Genomic DNA, 20,441 nt, shown 5'->3' with positions numbered 1-20,441 from the left:
TAAACATAATTTAGTTTCTTGAATCTGGACATCACTTGATTGATTCCATCAACTATTAGAATTCACTGTACAATGTATTGAAGGTCAAAATATTGAATTGGATATTCGAAATTGATTGTATAAGTGGATCACACACTGATATTAACGTTGGTATGAATGCATCGCAATTGAATAATCTCAGTTATTCCATTTTAAAATCTATTCTCTTTGTTGGGGAAAAAGAAGAAAATGTAATGTAACCGGGTATGATGTTATCGATTATATAAATTGAATCGTATTGCATTTGAAACGAATTTCGAAGCCTTTCAACAAATGTATACAATTTTTATTAACTAAATATAAAACGGAAAAAAAAACAGGCATATCCAGTTAAATACATTCCGATCAGAAATAAATTGAGGTAAATATATGGAATACAACACATTAACTATTGAAAATGTGTTTACTTTTTGGAAAACGGATATTACGTCAATATTTGTTTGATTTTTTGTCTATTCATGATATTTTTATTAATTAAAATATGTTAATGTAAGAGCTTTGGAGTTTATGGTAATTTTTCATTTGAAAAGTTTGGTTACTAAAAAAAATAACTGCTCTCACTTTACATAATATAATAATTTCCAATTTATCGCAACTAAAACAATTCCGGCTGGAGAACTTTTCTAGATTACGTAAGAAAAGATTGAAGATTTCAGATTTCTTTTTCTCTTTTGATGAATATTTCATCCTAATCTTTTCTGTTCGTGATTTACCCATTTCCTGCAGGGTAGTTGTGAGCACCCGTCAAGACTACACCTGAACTGTATAGGCTGCAGGCTAAGGATTGCTTCTAGTGCTACTTGTGCAGATATTTCTAAAAGTTACTAAGATTTTCAACACTACCATCATCTGTATTATCGTAAGGTTCTTTTTGCTTGCTTTTTTACCATATGTTATGGTACCAATACAAATATTAGTATATAGTTCTAATTGCTGTATAAAACCAATATTTTTCTTTTTTTTTTAAATGTGATTACGCAAAATATTCCATATACATGCGGTTGCAATAATTATTCTATTAGCCATTTCACACATGCTCAGCCTGTACGTCCCATTTCTAACTGACAATATTTTGATTGTGTTGAAGACCACAACGTATTTGTGCAAGCAAATAAAGATGGAATTGAGTAGGCAGAGGATAATTTATCATAACCAATTTTATTAGAGCATCAAAGTCTGCATGATACCGGCGTAAGAAATTTCGAAAATGACAAGTACTTTCAACCAGGGATAATATATTTATAATATATGGTCAGTAATTCATATTAGCAAAATCGTGTAGATATTTGGGAGGTTTTTTCATCGCACATAAATTCAGAAAAATGCCAATTACCCCTTGTTATATAAAAATTAACAGTTATCGTTGGAAAGAGCTCTGTCTCCACAAGAAAACAATATAACCAAGATTTTAGTTAGTATAAATCACTGGTGATGTAAAATCACTTTTCAACAATTTTGAAATATCATGTATGGAAAAACATGTTGAACAATAAGGGAATGAAGCATAAATAAGAGCAGAGATAATGTGTATGATAAAAAAATGGCAAAATTATGCTTATATTGAGAACAAAAAGTATGCGTACTATTATGAGACTAATAAGTTAAGTGCTGAAGGAAGAAAATGTAGTAAAGCTGATAGGAGAAGTGAGAATAAGATAGCTAGGACGTATATGTAGAGTTGGGATAGGAATTATGATTAAGTCGACGAAGGATGGGAAAAGACGAAGACCATCTTCGAGATGGTTGGTTGAATTGGAAGAAATAGTTATTCTAAAAATATAGCTAAAGATAAGCAGAAACTGAAAGGGCTGGCAAACAAATTAAAAATACAAGAAAATCAGAATTGTTTCTATCTAAACTAAAATTAATATGAAATTGGGTTAAACAGTATTCGTATAATGGATCTGCGCTCATCATTTTTTGTATATTGTGGTAGGTATCTTCCGAAAATAATGATTTATCACCTTAATACGCAACAATTCATTGTTTAAAGTGAATTGGAAGTCGACTAAACTGTTTTTAAGTGATATCATTTTCTTTAGTTTTCATAGTTTGTGGTTCATTCATAATAACAAAAACATCCACAGCTTCTCCCTTACTCGACCAGAATTCCATCAGCGACGTTGCTTTTTCTTCACATTATACATTGTTAGGGCACTTTTCTATATTGTTCGTATGAAAATGATCTTTTCTTCGATTTTAAATTAGTAAGTGTGTAGTATTTTTTGTCATCCATAATAATGATTGTCTCATTTGCAAAATATATCCACATTTGTTGACTGCATCCTCTTGGTTAATTTGTTTGGGGTATATTTAGAGAATTTCGAGAGAATTTAGTATTTTTGACAATCTCCTCTACGATATAGTACTCTTTGAAGTATGGTAATCACGCGCTAGTTTTCTTAAGGCAACCTGAACTCCGTCTTTTTTCTTAATCCCACTCTCTCTGCTATATCTTGAATGTTTCACTTTCTGAGAGGCATAGAGCACTGTCCAAATGCTTTTCCTTATTTACAACTCAAGAGACGTTTGAATCCAACTGACATAGGAAAGGATTTGTTCAATTATTGTAATGAAAATGAATAATTTTTTATGGACAAAGCCATTTTGATATTGTGTTATTACAAGCTAAAATTTTGTGCCAAAACCATAGCGACACACGTTAACACCTTCATAGATGTTTATACTTGTACAGGTGAAGTACAACTTTGTCTCTTATTCGTTTCATTTACGAATAATGAGTTTATAAGCTTTGTATAGATGAAATTATAGTTGAATGATTTAGATTAGAAGAAACCTAGAGATAATTCTACATTTAAATCCTGTTTTCTGGATTTATATATATATATATATATATATATATATATAATATGATGATTAATAATCAAAATGCACCTACGAATATTATACATCTTCTCCTTACATTGTAAATTATTTATGTCTCAGTATATTCGAAGCTAGAGCTATTATAACCGTAAACAATGAATTGCTCTGAATATGCAATTAGGGCAGCTCTAAAAGGTAATTTGCGTTTACCTCGAAGGTATTTTAATATAGCAAAATGATGGATCTACTTGAAGCCTTCAAACGCAATATTTCAGAAGTTGTGGGTTTATCATATAAGCGTCTTCAGAATCAATCACCGTAATTTTATCATTGATGGATGGATCATTGATTTTATTTATCTTCTACAAAAAATATTTCAGGCGAGGACAAAAGATGAGGTCGAAAGAAAGGAGATAAGAGAGGGACTTAATACGGTGGATTTTTCAGTAATTTTTCGATTTCTGTTATATTATTTGACAAAAGCTTTGGAAAATATTGAGGGTGTACAACATATATACATTAAATTTGATTCGAAGTAAGTGGAGATAAGCTTTACAAATATTTTTCTGATGTTTGAGTCGTTATCAAGTGGTTCAATCGAATTAAAGATTATGGGTATATATGGTTCTAAAAATAATTCAATTGATATATTTATAATATCGACGAGATGGGAGAGGTGGGATTAATTGGGAACAGAATTATTCACTTTTATTTGGAACTAGAGCTTAAGCATGCGAGAGAGTCCTGAAGGTAAGGCTAGGACGCATTATTTGAATTTAAGCCAAGAAAAAGTACCTATACAATTCTCCCTTTTCTGCTGGAGGTGATTTGTAAAATTTACTCTTGATATGGCCACAGATGAAGTGTCCATTCTATTGAAATCTGCTGACCTTGGTAGCCACTGTACTAGACCATTTCTTCCAAGATATTTTCCAGAAAAAAGTTCATTCAGTTTGATTAATTAATTGATTGGCTTAAGCAGGCGCACCATCTTGCAAAAGCCACATCCTCCGACGTGTACGAAATTAAAGTTTGAACAAAAAAACGTAGTTATGAAATTCTTGAAGGTTTACTTTAGCAAAAGGATGATGTCATCCTTTTTTTTGTCGGAGGTAATTTGTACAATTAACTCTTGATGTGGCTACAGACGAATGTGTCCATTTTATTGAAATCTGCCAACCTTGGTGGCCACTGCACTAGACCATTTCCGATTCATCTCCCTGAAAGTAGTTCATTCAGTTTACGATAAATTGATTGTCGTCAGCAGGCGCATCATCGTGCAAAAACCGCATCTTTTCACGTGTATGAAATTTGTCTTTGTTCAATAGAAGAGATAATTGGTTTATGGAAAATACCGTTTATTTCGTCAAGTGTTGCTACGTTGTTTTAATTAGTTAACACAACCATTTTTTATTAAACGTAGGTCAATCTCCAAAATAGAACATAGTCGAAAAAGTCTCTCTGTTGATTAATTTTTTCTAAAACCCAACTAAAAAATGTTAGTTTTCCTTCAAAACAAACTTCAGTCAATTTCTGTCGCAAGTGAATGTGGTTAGGGTGCCTTTTATTTTTTTTTTTTTCAAAGAATTCTTTGTATACTGTAGGAGCTCAGTTCTTGTTTGCTGTAAATACTTCTGGCACGTGTATGTGGATTTTCAGCAATTGCCAGCAAAACATTAATTTGTACATTGTACAGGGTATTGAACTTGTTACAATTTTTATGCAAATCTGCATTGCAATTGTGCATTGCAATGTGAAGACTTATTATCACTAGACTTTCTCAAATTTTCCAATTGATATCTCTAAGTAAAAATGAGGCACTGAACTTATCACAATAATCAATCACCATGTATAATAATTCTAATAGTTTTTCATATTTCTCTCTCCATATTTAAGTTCAGCTCTGAACAAAATGATTAAATACTTCACGTGAAATAATTTGACATCGTTTTTTATGGAAAAAAATGTGTATGTGCAAAAAGAAGACTTTACCTCTATTGTATATACTCTATTCTGAATAATACGAAATTTTATTTTAAATGATAATAGTATCAAAGGCATGTCGATATGAATGATGCAGTTCATCTGGAAATAAGCTATTCAATAAGGTTTTTTCGCCGGATATTGTTGTGCAAATTCTTTTCTCGCAAAAAATTCGACTCCTACCAACATAATATTGCAAGGCGAATAGAAGGAAAATAGTATTTGGCACGGTAGTCGAACCAGTCGCTCCGTTGGAAGCTATCAGAAAGATAAACGCATCATCCTCGAACATTCTACTGGGATACTATTTTGATATTGATCCAAAATTGATGTAATTTGAGACAAAGTAAAGTTTGCTACCAGTGGCAGCAACAAGGGAGGATAGGAATAGACGTTTAGAGGAATTAGGTTAATGACATTTTACGGAATATGTCGGAATATATTGATGATAAATGATAACTAATGTATTTGGCATACTGTGTGGAAACCACTTATGGAATAAAATTGCTTGAGTCTTTATTTCAGTATAAAAAGCGCTATATCAAGTGTGGAATAGGGTATTTGCATTTTTCCAAAAGTATCAATTTATTCTTCTTAATTCTTGTGTCGGGAAGTGAAATATTCATTTAAAAGTAAAAAAATTATATCTTTATATTTAATTGAAATAGCAAAAAACATTGAACAGTTGTCAGCTTGATGATCAGACATCACATAAAACATGCTTCCATATACAGAATAATAAAGTGATTAACTTCTTACATTGTTACTTAATCACGTTAAAAATTAGAAGTATAATAAATTCAATCAATATAAAATATTAAAATAAGTTGTATTTGAATCTAACTGAACTAACCTAACCATTTTTGTTGTATACTCGATTTTTCTTGGTACCATAAAAAAACTTTAATAGGTATTTAAGTCGTGGTATTTTTACATTTTGGTACAAAACACTATTTATATACCATTTTTCAGATTAATCAAAGTTTAATAATAATGCTTATTTTAGAATAACCCAGATAATAACTGTCGTATTTACTTTATATCATATGTTCAGTGTTTATTTTATACTCATGACGTCACTCAACCTGTTGTTCTTACTAAAATGTTTAAACTACCTACAAAATTTTTGGATTTATTGAAACTTTAAATTATTTTGAAATTATAATAAAAATTGTATATAAACTATCCAAAACTATTTTATTCTCAAACCATGCAAGTACCCTATTCAAAGCGCTTCTTAAATATAAAAAATATGTACGGTGACACAGGCAAATCTAATATATTCCATGAGCACATATTTTGAATACTTATATAATGTATTCATATGAATAACTCTATTTAATAATAAGAGAAATTTTGTGATTGAGAATTTGGAGCAAATAAAATTTATTATTTATTTTTATCCACACATATTGCGCACAATTCGCTACTTGATATTCTCTTCTGTAATTTCTTTGATGAATGGAAAACTCCAGTTCTGCTTCTGGATTGTATTCATTTACTATTTAATTCGTTACTATTGACTAGCAAAAACTATATCGACCATAATTGATGACAATTTGACTAAATCAGAGCTGGATTCCATATTAAAGAGAAGGACCAAGAATGAAATGCAAAGACTGAGTAAGAGAAGACAAAAAATACAAATATGCAATATTAGGAGACACGAATAACAAAAAAAGCCATCAAAGTTTATAGAAAGATAGAGAAAGAAAACACGAGAATTAATGCACCGAAATTTCACTTTGGAATTTCAAGGAGTAAGCAGACTGGGGCATTGAAATCAATCAAACGTATTGAATCATTACATGAATTAGCCATATTGAGACCAAGGAAGACCGAAAGGCTACTTCTCCAAGTCTTGTTGTCATAAGCTCGTCAAAAAACTCATACCAGTGTGAATCACAACAGAAAGAGATTAATTCATTCTGATTTGGTCCCATCATTTCAATTGTAGCTCGTACAGTATAAAATATTTTATCTGGATATATCACCTTCAATATTTAATTCTCCATCTCTACATCGCTTCATGCGAATGTTTTACTGCATGTTTTTCCGTCAGTTCTTTCAGAACGCGAGTCGTTGGTGCACGATCCGTCGAATTAAGTAGGTAGTCTAGCACTGGTATGTCTCACTTGGCTAGAAACCTCTTGACCCAAAGTGCGGATAGAGGTACCAGCATACAATCTTCGCGTGTAGAAAATTTTCATGCGAAGTTTGCACATTGACAAAGAATATGTGTATTCTTTGCAAATTCCCATAGATTCAGCATTGATACGAATACTTAGCGTACGTTTTTGAGATGAAAAAGCGACCTAAACGTGAATCATCTTCATGTTCATCTTGGTCCTAAATCAATTAACAAATTATAAGTTTCATGTGAAAATTTACAACAATTTGCTACTTTCTACCAACAAGGGCTACACTAATTTGTCTACACACACGGTAGATATGGCAATAGCAATAGTAGGATCTAGACTAAACAGCTAACAGACGCTAGTTTTGGCGCATGCGTACTTCGTCTGTAGCAGCGCTAGTCTCGTTGATTAATACCCACACCTCGATTTCATTAGAACTTCATGTTCTGTTCCAATCTACCCAACAGTTGTAGGATAAAGTTATTGAGCATGGTTCTGTAATCTTCATCACTTAGTCGCTTATGATGATTATTAAAGATAGCGATCTTTGCTTTTACTTTCAGCATGTATTACAAGCAATTTAAGCTCAACAACTAGCAGATGATATTCAAGTATTCCGATAAGCTTGTCTGTATATCATCGATTAATGCAATATCGTTGGTTGGAAACTGGTGGATGATATTTTCATTAGAACATCTGCTCCTAGGTTCTGTACTAAAAGTTATCACCTATATATGTCATGTCATAGTTGTATCTCAAAAGCAACGGTATCAATTAATTGAGGCTCGGGTCGTTGTAGGTTCAATTTGAAAATCAAATTACTTTAATAGAAACACTACAATAGGGATTCATCTAGTATTGACGAAGTAAATGACAATAATTGAAGTCGCACGTTATTTTATATCAAATTTTATGCTTAACATTGATAAAACTCACTTACGAACCAACTTTTGTGAATAAATTTTACAAAGAACTTCCGGTTGTAAATCCTCGTTAGATTTTGTTCCGGTTCGTAAAAAAAACGCAACGTTGTTGATATTCCACCACATTAATGACGAAATGCCAACGATTGTAAAAAAAATATCGGAAACCGTATCGAAACAAATAAAGAGAAATTTAATTAAATCTGTACGACAATGGCGTAAGCAACTTTATAGTATAGTAAATTACGGCGCCCTTTCTAAATGGAATGTATGGGGGAGGTGTCGCCTATCGTATGATTTAAATCCAAAACTGCATTTCAATTAGATCAAACAACTAATGAAATTTTATAGAGCTCCCTGCGCCGGTACATTCTTTGTACATTATTGTGCGTAGGGCAATATCTTGGGGGTGACAAAGACTGCACTGAGACATTCAAAATTATCGCTCAATCGAATATATTTGTATTATAAGATTCATATAATAAGATTCATTAAGATCATATTTGAAGTTCACGATGTTTGAAGCCATTGATAAGAAGGTTGAATTAACTCCGTGGTCTCAATCTGTCTATTTCACGTAATGAGTCGCCTCTTTTTGCTTAAATCCAAGGCCTCTGCTTCCTCCTTGGAATGCCAACGTATAAATAATAGAATCCATCTTCCTACTTTGTTCTCAAATCTCTCAAATCCAGAATAATTCGAGTAGCTATCGAGATAGCAAAATGCGAAACTGCTAGAATATAATGGACAATAACCAGAGATTACCGTCGACTTTGAGACATCTTTTGGTAATTATACACTTTCACGGTCACCTGGTTTTTTGGCTCTAGAAAATCGAAAAATGGATGGATTTTAATGATCTTGGTCTCAAAATGTTCCATTTTACGGCGAATTTATAAAAAAAATTAGTAGAAATAGCTGGAATGAAAATTTCTCATAGTTTTACTGTTTTAAATCATAAAAAAAAACGGTTTTGCAAAATAATCCTTTACAAAAAATTATCTCATTATCAGATAAAGTTCTTATATTTTTTTTATTCTACATAAATTAATAAACAATTGAAAAAAAATCCAAAAAGAATGAATTTTTCAGTTTTTATAGCTTAAAATGAAATCGATGAAAAACAATCAATTTTCGTGAATAGTTTCGTACTATATTCTTCAATGTTAATAGTTTTTGGACCATTAAAAATCGAAAAATAGATAAATTTTATAATTTTGCTCTCAAAATGTTCCATTTTACGACGAATTTATGAAAAACACGGGGGTAGTGGCTGAATTTGCGATTTTTAATAGTTTTAAACCTTAAATAGTAGAAAAACTTTTTTTTTCAAAATATTGATTTTTTTATGTAAATTGCGAAAAAAAATATACGAACTTGATTCCACGACGTCAGAAACGGTTACGAAGGATTATATGTAGAAAGTCATTTTTTTGCATTTAAAGTCATGAAACTGCAAAAAATATTTATTTTTTTTAATTTTCGTATTTTTTTTATAAATCCGCCGTAAAATGGAACATTTTGAGACCAAGATCATTGAAATCCATCCATTTTTCGATTTTCTAGAGCCAACCTAACCTAACCTAACCTAACCTAACCTAACCTAACCAAAAAACAAGGTGACCGCGAAAGTGTATAATTACCATAATTTTTTGTAAAGGATTATTTCGCAAAACCGTTTTTTTTGCGATTTAAAACAGTAAAACTATGAGGAATTTCCATTCCAGCTATTTCTACTAATTTTTTTTATAAATCCGCCGTAAAGTGGAACATTTTGAGACCAAGATCATTAAAATCCATCCATTTTTCGATTTTCTAGAGCCAAAAAACCAGGTGACCGTGAAAGTGTATAATTACCCATCTTTTTTATCCACCTTTTTCAGATGCCAATTCAGCCTGCTCTAAAGCTAATAATAATAAAATTTTCTCGAGATCTATCCGAGAAGACAAACTTCATACATTGATTACCCATCCCTCTAATAACATACTTTCCACCCGTGCCAAAAGACAAAAACTGCTAATAGCTCCCGCTAGCTCATTAGTTCGTTCACAACTAGCAGAAATATTGTTAGTGTCCACGTATTCTCGATTTTAAGCGCATTTTCTTCCATTTCTATCTTAATAATTTCTATTTCCTCGTGAAAATCCAATGGAGTAGGCAGATTGAGACATTAATCTCCTTTTTTTGTCTATTTCTAACCTCAATCTATCTCTATCCTGCCATAGATTTTCTGTTCAGCTTCCTCGTGGTCATCTCCTTCCTCTTTTCTCTTGTAGTGTGGATACACTTCAGGATGTGTATCTCCTTTATACACTACTGATTATGAGATCAAGTTTTGTACTTTTGAAGAGAGCTTTACCAAAATATTCAATAAGAAAACCTGTACATTTTGAGGTAATTTCATACTTTCGCAGTCCTCTCGTTTTTTTTTTGGCTCTAGAAAATAAAAAAATCATCCGACTTCAACGAATTTGTTTTAAATTCTCCGGTTATACGGCGGATTTATGATTAATATCTTACCTGGAGATTTCATATACTTTTATGACTTTAAACGTGATCAGAAACGCACTTTTTCGCAGTTTATATATTTTTTGTTTATCTACACAAAAAACGAACATTTCCGGAAAAAAATTGAAAAATGTTTGTTCATTCATTTTTTATTTCTAACAGTCAACCTTAGTAAGATACCATTTTTTTTAATGGTGAAAATTTTCAATTTTTCAAAGTCAACTTTTAATATTATACACTTGATTGTACTTGATGTTTCTGTTCATATAATTTTAATGATTAATTAATAGAAAAGGTTTTTGTATAAATTTTTTTCCAATTTGTTCGTTTTGTGTAGATTATGAAAAAAAAATAACTTCAAATAATTATTTGGAAAAAAGTTATCAACAATTAGACGTGAATGAGTGCATTTTCATGAACATTTAAAACCCTGACACCAATATAAGTTTCCATTTTTTTTTACAATTTTTTTTTCATAAATCCATCGTAAAAACGAAGATTTTGAAAAAATTTCATCGAAATCTTATGCTTTTCCGATTTTCTAGATCCAAAAAACCAGGGGACAGCGAGAGTATAGAATTACCCATTTTGAGTGTTGATTGGATCAGGGAGTTTTTGAAATTCGAAAATTCACCGTTAGAGAAATTATTTCTTATATTCTATTCCATAACAAATCGATGAGCCTTGTACTGATTATTATATTACCACGTGCAATCACAAACTGCTCAAGAAATGTGAGGTTATGTTTTTAACGTTCATCGCGTAAAAATTTGGTCAATTCCGAAGTCACGAGCGCGTACAGGCGCAGTTATTTTATGCATTATCGCGGCTTCTCAACAAATTGAACTAGCTTCGACATATCAACGTCTAGAGCGCTCCATGGTCCCGTTTATTCTGTGTACCTTTGTTGATCCCAAGTCCAACTCAACTTTCATCCCTCACACAACTAAATTGATATTAATTTGATTCTATTTCCAAGTATCAATGCTAGAATAAGCTGAGTGCTTCATATGTACATTTGAATGTTATCAAGAAAACCACCCTCGAAACACAAGAAACTGTGCGCTTATGTGTTTTACATGTTTTTGTACTAATGGGTTCTTATTGATATCATCATAATCATCAATTTTTAGCGAACAATCAAGTTTCCTCTTGCTCAAACAAAACAAAATTTCTGCAACAAAAGATATTATTTCGCTTTACATTCCTCGTATTCGTAAAGCAAAAAACGCTTATATTAATTCATTTTTATCGATCGAGTGCAGTTTTTTGTTCCCCGTTCATATATTCCAAATATCATATAGGGTGAAGAAATTGGTAAATTCGTAACGCTAACACTATTAGATACACCGAGTACTGAGGACGAAATACAAGTAAGACGCAAACCATGCAGATCCCCTGCAAATTGCAATAGCCTACTGAATAAACGAACTTCACAGTGCGTATCCCAGATTGACTCACGCCGAAAAAGGGAGCGGCGCGACAGTCCATCGCAACTACTCATTAGCATAGTTGGGAAGGTATGTTGATGGTCCAGGACCGTACTACGATTTTTTTATAGTAAAATTAATTTTTAGGAATATAAAATAACAGGCATAAATTTCAACAGAAATTGAAACCATTTACGAAGTACGTTAGCGAAAATCTTTACTCACGCGTCAGTGATATATTTCAATAATCTTTACACAAAGTTTCATCTTGCTGCTCTAATTCAATTTATTTTAGTAGAGCTCCAACGACCACTCAATAAAGTTGCTTCGAAAAACTTCTCAAATTGAGTTATAAAACGCTTGACTAAAAAAGAAATAATTTCAGCACAACTCAAAAACAGAATAGAGGCTGTGTACATCGACTTGTGTCCATTATTTTTACTGGAAATGAAAATCATCAGAAGATGATCCACGTGCGGGATTTCCTTCGACGGTTACTACAATCCGCACTGCTTCGTTTTCCAAAGTTTCTGTTCAAAAATGTGACCTCACAGAGATTGAACCGCCACCATATATCCCTGATTTGCAGCATCGATCAGCATTTCCGAAGCAAGAGTTCCAAGGATTTAGTGCGAAGTGGGTGCCTCGAACTCTGAGTAGAGTGCAAAAGTAGCGTCGAGTAAAATGTGAGCGATTTTTAGGGCTTTACCACAAGGACAAAAGTGAAATCTAATCAATTGTAACGGTTTATCAAACTATAGTCTTCTACGATGATACTAAGACATTTGAGTCAAAATAAAGCAGCAAAATCAGCCGAGATGTGCGCTTGTTTCATGACAATGCTCCAGTCAACACCGCTTCGCTTTCGAATGCTACTGTACACGAATGTGGCTTCACATAGATTGAACACCCACTGTACAGCCTTAATAAATCTGGTCCCGTCCGACTATTTTCTGTTCCTAAAGCTGAAAAGTGAGCTAACAGTTAAAATATTCAACAGACGTTTTGAAAAATATGTTAACATGAAGAGAGAATATGAAGATAATCATATTTGTTTTCAATGTATGGTCTGTCTGGAGGACTACCATAAATAGTTTACAATAAAAACACGTGGCTTGCCTCAGGCACTTTGAAAGACTGGCTCCAGCAGATAAGTGTACCTTGGGCAAAAAAGACAAAATTGTCCAAAAGTGGTTATTGGACACAATTCATCTTCACACATCAATGTTGATATTCTTCAAGCCTATCAAAGACTGAACATCATATTTGTATTGCTGCCACCGAATTAACCAACTGTTCGATGTTGGTTTATTCAGTCCAATGAAGCAGCCTATTGACAGATACAAAATCAAAAGAGTCGACAATTAATTGTGTTCATAATAGCAATTAATGGAAAAATACAAACTAATGCCAATAAGATTATACCAGAAAGCGTTATTATGTGATCTCAATAAACGAATCAGTAATCAGGGTGAAACTTCAACAAAAGGAAAGGAAAAGACATAAAAAATGAAACCTAGAAAATGGGTCAGATTTGAGGTTCTTAGTTACGAAGAAAATGAAAAAGACGAAAATGAAATTGGATGAAAAACATTGAAATGTAGAAAGAGAAGTCAGCGTACATTAACCGAAGCAAATATTCAAGATGATGATAAAGAAGACACTATGGTAGTAATCGAAGAAGAGACAGAAGTAGGCAAATGTGTATCTGAACCTAAAAACGAATTTAGCACATATGATCTAGAAAGAGGAATATATGTTGCTGTTTGTTTTGCAACAAAAATGGAAACTGAGTTTATTCAAAATATTTGATAAAGCTTAAGGGGAAAAAACTAGAAAATTGATAATAATCGACATAAAACTAATTAGGCAGTCCTCTAAACCCAAAGTATTTCTCACGGGAATTGTTCAAACTGCATCCCGATCATCAGCTCATACAGGCCAAGATGATGGTAGACCTGATTAACACGAGTTATTTGATGTCTAATCTATTAAGTCTTCTTCATTATCTCATCGGTTAACGTAGATTTGACTTTTCAAATCTCCTCACAAAAAAAAACACAGTTGAGGTAAGATCAGATGGTATGGTTGGCCACACTATTGATCCACGTGTTTCAATCTACCTCACTTCAAACTGGTTATATATATTTTGCGAAAAAACTCATTTTCATGTGAAAATTATAGTGGTCATTCTAATAATTATGAGTGGTGGTTCCTTCAATCAAAACAGAACATAAAAACAAAAAGAAAACATCCTTCAAAATAAGTGTTCCGAGTTTGGAAAGGATTTAATTTTTTTAAAATAAAAATTGAGTCACTGGATTGCAAATATATTCAGAAACAATGGAGCAAATTATAGAAAAGGATCTAATGTACAAACCAAAAATCACGTGCTGGTGCTAATCCTTCCAATTCTTGTCGACAGAATTCGATTATGAATCAAATTAACTTCACGCTCAATTAACTGACAGTTATGTCATACAGAACAAGTTGTTCATAATTGAATAATTAAGTTTCTTTCTTGTTCATATCGCCGAGCTATAATTAACAGATCAACGTAAGATTGAATGAAAAAAAAATCAAAGAAATTAAATCTCCTGTCATAACCAAGTTTGAAAATCTAAACTTCGTAACCCTCGATACGTCACCCTTGTAAAAAGGGTGAAGAGTTTTATGAAACCCCAGCTAATAACTAACTCATACTCAATCGAATGATACATTGAATTATACACTAATAAAAATTATTCTATCGGTACTATTTCTAATTGTTTATTCAATATTTCACGTTGTGATATTTGTGTTAATTCACATATGATTTAGATCACCCTAGAGCAATTGGGGTTTTTCAGAAAAATGAGTGACATAATATTAGGAAGAAAACATTTTGTCACACTTGATTATAGAATTGGCAAATATACCAGAGTTCTCGAGAAGAGCTGAAGTATCTTTCATAACAAAAGTTTGAAATAGGGACATCACGCATTTCTTTCGACTAATGTTACTCAAGACGATGGAAAAAGCTATCGAAAATTACATTAGAAAAGAGACTCGTATTCTCCAAATATTGATAACTGCCACGACACAATTTGTACAAATTTTTAAATTACGCCATAAGCAACTTTTTCAAAATTATATTTCCCGTTTTCCATTCTGAAAGGTCTGTTTTTTCACTAATTTTTCCTTTGCCGTAGCATATTCAATCTAAATCTGACGCTAAATCTTTTTGATTCCTTCTCCAATTTACTATAGACTTTTTCCAATTCCCTTGGAATCTAGCTAGCAATCCAATATCGTTCGCATATACTGAAATTTGGTGCTTCCTGTGATAGATCTATTCACATTTTCCCTATGATTACATCCAATGTGAGGTTAAAAACAGAAATGAATAAGAGGTCTCCCTGCTTCAGCTCTCTTTTTAGTCTTCATTTACACAATACTTTAATCTCAATTCTATTCAAAGTTAGATTCACCATTCTTACTAGTTTTCTGGAAATAACTAAAAATTCTAAAGACTCATACTACTTTGTTCTCTCTATTGTATCGCAAGCTTGAATGAACAGTAGATGTAGCTCTGAATATTGGTCTTAATTAATGCTCTTTATTGTTTTTTAGGTTGAGATTTGGTGCGCTGTTCTCAGCTCCTTTCTAAAGCCCCCTTATTTATTTTTATTTTGGTCCAAACTTTGTTGGTTTGTATCCAGTAGTGCTATGCCCCTGTGGATTTCGCGTTAAGTTTTGTCACCTTCCTTATAGATAGGATATATCACATCATTGTTGTAATAATCCGCCAACCGCTCTTCTTTCCAAATTTTTCTTATCAATCTGCAGATTTGTTTATGCAGATCTAACATACCCATTTTCTATCTCCGTGTCTACAGGCTCCTCTACTTCCCTTAAATCATCCTGCTCTACCGCCTGTTGTTCCATAATATTGGAGTTTACTTTGTTATTGTTTAGTATATTATCAAAATAATCGGTCCACCTTCTAAATCTCAAGCTCTGGTCTCGATGATTGTTAGCTCATTGTCTCTAGACTGCTCTAGGTTTTTACCTTGTGCACTTCTCACCTCCTGGTGAATAGTTCTTATTTCTTTAATCATATATTTTCTTCTATCGCTTCCAGTTTCTCCTCCATGTGTTTTCTCTAGAGCTAGAAAATCCGTTAGCAAAGGGTAGTAAACAATGGGGTTCTTAACCAATAATCTCAAGGCAAAAGTAATCTTCAAAGCAACAAAAATATAATTGTACAGAACAATGATTATGTCGACTATATTGTATGGTTGTGAGTTCTGGGTGCTAACACAGAAGAGTACAGAAAAGATAAAAGCTTGGTTGAAGAAAGTACTCAGAACAATACTGGGGATTATGAAAATGAACATTGAGTAATGGAGAAGAATAAAAGCTGAGCACGCAAATAGTCAGGTAGTTGAGACATGTGTGCAGATTAAATGCAAGCAGAGTTGTCACTAGAGCACAAATGAAGGGAAAGGAAATTAGAAGGAGATGAAATAGGCCGAAAAAGAAATGGATGGGAACAGTAACAAGATTTGAGAAGAGTGGGAATAAATGAGTGGATAGAAAGAGCAGTGGACGTAAACGGATGGAGAGGTGTAATAAAAAGAGCGGAGAATGAAGAATGAAAGAGAGCTTAGAGAATTTGAAAGTTACATTTTTTAAGCAACAAAAAGAAAATATAGAATTGTTATAAACCTGGATCATTACCACATAATTACAACTCACTACACATCATCGTCAAAATTTCTATATTCTCGCATATTTTATTTACAAGATTATTCAATAAACTAACACTTACTCGAAAACTTTCACATGTTTTATTATAAATGATTGAATAATTGTTTGTTTTGTTTTAATTAGAATATATAGAGTTATATTTCTACTATTCAACACAATCATAATATGAGAAATATTAGATGTAATAAAGAGGATAATATGTATGCATAATTCCATTGCTGCAAATTAGTTTTTATATCGATGCATTCCTTATAAATATACGTTTACATATTCATGTCATCTAGTTGTGAAGCAGAATTTACATAATTTAATTAACCTGTTGAATTTCTATCTCGATATGGTCGACTGGTTCATTCTCAACTCACCAACCAGACACCAGTTTTCTACGGAATTAAATAGAGATAAATTCATTTACTTATATATTTGTATACAAAGCGTGACCATAAATTTGTTTGACACTGTTACGTTGAAGATACTCACGAGGAAAAATAATTATTCAATGTTCTCCCAAATTCAATTAATTGAAATGTAAATTTAAGTGATGAAATTATTGTGGTGTTTCTTCATGAGTTTTCATGTCCGGAGAAAAATTTGCAAACGGGCAAAATTCCTTGCTATACTCAAAATCGACTAAATGTGTCGCAAAGTGTCATTTCAATAATGCTTTTGCTTAAGTGCCAAATGAGCTATCAATCCTAGATATATTTACCTAAAACTTTCAACAATCATTAGAGGAATTCGTTACCCAGACAAATTTATTCATACCTACGTATAAGCTACAATTTCTTGACGCTTTCGCATCAATATCTTGTTCAAGGAATCCACACCTTTCTAGAATGGTCATATTGAGTTGATTTTACTGGATGGAAACATGATAAGTATGTAAGGCTTGTCTACATCTACCGTTTCGACCCAATCTGAATCAACTAGAGAATGCTTGAAATTAGTTACGAAGAACAATAAATGATCACAATCCACAACAACAAACTATAGAAGAGCTTAGAAATAATCTTCGTTCAAAAGTTTGGGAATGAATCGCACAAAATTCATCGGTTGATTCAAAGTATGTTAAGATCTACTGCTGTGATTCCTTGGCTATTATTTAAATATTCTATTTCATCAAAGTTTTTCATGAATTCTTTCAATGCTGCATTCTAAGTTCTTTGTTACGTTTATGGCATTCCACAGTCAGAAATTTATACCAGACATACAATTAAATTTTAAGTTCGAATATCCTCAATTTCTTAGTATCTGTTTACTACCAAGTTGTGATAAATCTTTAACTACCATTCAACTACATTCTGTGGTATCAGCTATAGATAAATAGAAAGAACATTGGTGAAGAAGATAGATAGAAGCAAAAAATAAGTCAACCTAAGTAAGAACATTCTACGAATACTAACAGAAGTCCTATCGGAAAACTTACGCCTCAATAGATACCTAGAGGCGCTCACATTCTCTCGAAGTGTTAAACACTGAGTATCTCCAGTGCACTACACCTGGGAGCTCGTGAAATAGAAGACGAAGATCTCTGACAGCTACAACCAGTCCACATTCTGGACTTTTTAAGAGGAGTGGGATTAAGCTGGGTTTCCGAGTATCGCAGCTAGAAATGGGGACATAAAATTTTATTAGAGTCGTAGTGTATTTAATATTCCAATATCTACATACATAGTCCATAGCTGAACCTCAAGCTGCACGGCAGTTGTAGTTTTTTTTTAATCTAATGATTATTGATGTAATTAAACGGTGATTTTGAAGTAACATCGAATTAGCGTTCATATTCTCACATACAATTGAACTAAAATATTGATTTTCCATTTATCTCAATCAATATAGTAGAAAACACATTTTGTATAGTAAATATTTTTACCAGTGTAAGAAAACGTAGTTACGCATTACTTAGTTTTTATCCGTTGACAAACGTACTGTATCGAATCTTCATTTTTCCTCTTACATTACTTGAAAGGGGAAATCGATGGTGGTTTCATAGTGTTATTGCCTTCGTTCGAAGGGATGAGAGAGGCCTCGGAGCATAACCTACAGTCATAAAGTCTTAATGAAATAAGAGGAAATGCCATATTAGTTTCTGGTTGGATGTACCATCCGAAGTAAATTGACGATTTCCAGCTCGAAGTACAAATAATACGGTTATGAGAAATCCGCGGAGAGGAATTTTATTAAGAATGTATTGAACAATTAGTCCAATTGGTATGTCATGCGGAAACAATAATACAATCCATTTTTTTGTGTCTATCATTACATCATTATTCCAAAGGAAAATAAATCAAGTTCTTTTTGATGATTCTATATATTTGTTGCTCATGAATCAGTTGATGTATTCAAATACAAAGAAATTATTGATTACTACAGATTCACATTCAAGAGAGTAATATAGAATATTGCGGAGGTTTCTGCTGATAATTCCTTCAACAAAACAGTACTCCTTCGACCCCTGACTGATTGATTCTTGAATCAGAGAATCCTAAGTCACTCTTCTTTCATAACCTAATAATTAACTTGATTTTGTTCAATATACCTAGTAGCATGTTTTAGAAAAAACCAGTATACTAATATACTTCTACCTTTCACACGCAAGACGTCAGATCGAATTTTATGTTCACTCTTTCTCGGGACACCGAAGCGAGCAGGTCTTGAAAGCTTTTCCCTACAGTGATTTGAGAAACTTTGTCACAAATTAAAAAATTATTAGAGACAATAGAAATATTCTTAAATTTTTGGATAATTCTCAGACTGTTGAAGGATAGTTTTACTTTATTGCCAGAGGTAATGTGATGATACATTCTTTCTTTTTTCTTTATGAACCAATCAACTGTCGAATTAGTAATTTTCTTTGAACTCCATTCTTTTTTTTCTGTAGTGCTAGAAACCGCTGCGACCCTTGACCTTCCTAAACACTTCTGTTCATAATTGGCCTCTTCCTATTGTGTATCTTTGGAAGACCGATTGCGTCTTCTTTTCCGAAGTCTTCCAATTAGTCCACTCACCTAAATATTGAATTAAACTATTCGGCATTTTCTTTTCCTCCATTCGAAGTATTTGACCTTCGTTCTCTTGGAAATTCGGAGATCACTAGCTCCTTTTATGTTTGATTTTGCTCATGGTTATATTTGTACTCACATGCTACATTCCAACATTTCGGGCAATATGTTGTTTTTAATATCTCCCTAATAATTTTCAAATATATATTGGGTGTCCTTCCAAAATTGAGGCAAGATTTGAATTAAATCGAAAACACAGATTATTGTCTTTTGATTGTAATTTTTTCGTTGAAGTATAAAGTACGTGGTGTACTTTATATACACTTTGTATACACTTACTGGCTGAATTCCCTCAATGCAACGTTGAATCTCTTCCTTTAAAGCACGCCTGATTGTGAGCTTGTTAAAGTAGACTGTGATTTTCAATAACCCCGTAGAATAAAAACTTATGTTGTTAAATCACACGACCTATCACCTGAAACATGACCTGGAAATGCCTCAAGCAAGAAATGAAGTGTTTGGCATGTGGCACCGTCTGTTGAAACCACATATTGGCCATATCAACCAATTTCGGCTATCATTTCTCAATATTGAGCAAAAGTATCAGTCACTACTTGACCAGACTCATTTTCAATAAAGTATGGTACAATTATGCCTCCTGCCCAAAATTGACATTGACACGTTGTGGACAATCTCATGTGTGTTCTCAGAACCTTGAAAGCGGTAATTGTGACGATTAACAAATTCATAAAAGTGAAACTTCATTTGTTGAAGCTCAATAATGTATTCAACACACCCTTTTCGATGTCTTTGGTCATTAGGCCTCAGTTGTTTTGTTG

At 32.6% G+C, this 20,441-nt stretch overlaps 1 protein-coding gene across 3 annotated transcripts in view; it reads right to left on the bottom strand.

Moving 5' to 3' along the window:
- The window catches only part of LOC130893827 (teneurin-a), a 572,912-nt gene that overhangs the window by 225,647 nt on the left and 326,824 nt on the right, over positions 1-20,441 (bottom strand). The gene's annotated exons all lie outside the window — the stretch shown is intronic.

The sequence above is a fragment of the Diorhabda carinulata genome, chromosome 5 (assembly GCF_026250575.1).
Source record: "Diorhabda carinulata isolate Delta chromosome 5, icDioCari1.1, whole genome shotgun sequence".
In the NCBI taxonomy this organism is placed as follows: Eukaryota; Metazoa; Arthropoda; class Insecta; order Coleoptera; family Chrysomelidae; genus Diorhabda; species Diorhabda carinulata.
This window is presented reverse-complemented; position numbering and strand designations above follow the sequence as displayed.